Source organism: Echinops telfairi, unplaced genomic scaffold, assembly GCF_000313985.2.
Source record: "Echinops telfairi isolate 266 unplaced genomic scaffold, ASM31398v2 ScPeMD7_3533;HRSCAF=4204_0, whole genome shotgun sequence".
NCBI lineage: Eukaryota > Metazoa > Chordata > Mammalia > Afrosoricida > Tenrecidae > Echinops > Echinops telfairi.
The window spans coordinates 79,198,057-79,199,581 of NW_022107431.1; positions in this window are offsets into that span (position 1 = coordinate 79,198,057).

Here is a 1,525-nt window from a genome sequence, read left to right on the forward strand (position 1 = left end):
GATAGATAGATAGATAGATAGATAGATAGATAGATAGATAGATAGATAGATAGATAGATAGATAGATAGATAGATAGATAGATGATACTGTATTTTAGGGACCCCTGGTTGCATACTATTTAAAGACTTGGCTGCTACCCCATCTACTCTGTGGAAGAAAAGACAAAGTGATCTCTCCCATAAAGATTACAGTACATGAAACACTAAGGGATGACTCTCCTCTGCTGGATAGGATTGTGATGAATCAAAATCAACTGGGCAACACACAACAACAAATTCTAATTATTAAGAGATGATAAAATAGAATTCTGCTATCAAATTTCAAAACTTAGCACTTTGTTATATAGTATTTTCATACATTTTTCTCTTTATTAGTTTTAAAGTTTTGTGATAAAATTTATACTAACTTTTCCATATGACTGAGATTCCTTCTTCAGTCTGTTCATCACTGTTGGCACAGCAACGACACCGCCAATGTTTGAATGTAAATGCTTAGAGACTCTACCCAATTCCAAGTCCAGCAACCCATTTTGTTAAAAATGAAATAAACTACATAAATATATTTACTAAACCCAAACCAAACCCACTGCTATTAAATAAATTCTGGCTTGTGACAATAGTTAGTTTCCAAGGCTGTAAATCTGGATAAGAGCTGATAGTATTGTCTTTCTCTCAAAGAGCTGCTGGTGGTTTTGTGCCCCTGATCTTTCGGGGAGCTGTCCAACACTTAGCAGACAGTGCCACCAAGGATCTTTACATATGATAACATAAAGACAATATTACTTTTCCACCTGCTGCTTTAGGCATGTAGATGCAAGCTTTATGGAAATGACTTTCTTCAGTATCAGATCTATATCCTATCTCACATACATATTTATCTAGTGCCTTGAAACTTTTTTGTACTAATATGACTTAGAAATAAGATGTTGGTGACAGTAATGTGCTAAATAGTTCCACTTTAAATGTATTCTTTGGAGTTTTCGTTTGTATCCATTTTTTACATGTACAAAATTTTTCATTGGCTGATAATTTATCACTATGGATGCTTGCTAATAATAGTTGTAGAAACCCTGGTGATGCTGTAGCTTAGGCATTGGACTGGTAATGGCAAGTTCAGTTGTACAAACTCACCAGCATTCCGTGGGAGAAAGATGAGGCTGTCTGTTCCCATAAAGATTTATTGTGTTGGAATCCACTTGGTGGCAGTGACTTTAGTTAATAATAATTATGGGTTGCATTATTACATTATTTTGCTTCAGCTATAAAGTGCAATTTGAAAATCATTGTTTTGCCTTTTCTCCAGTATTCCAATCTGCCATGGTTTTCACATTTTCCACTTAGGGTAAGTGAACTTTGAAAAATTATTTAACTAAAAATTGTTTAATGAGGATACAAAAAAAGCTTGTGGCAAAATGGAATAAAATGATAATGAAATGTTTCTGTGAGCTTTTTGAAGCTCTTTGGAATAGTCTGCAAACATCTTTGGACTTAAGCATATGGGGTTCAACCATGGTGACTACCACAA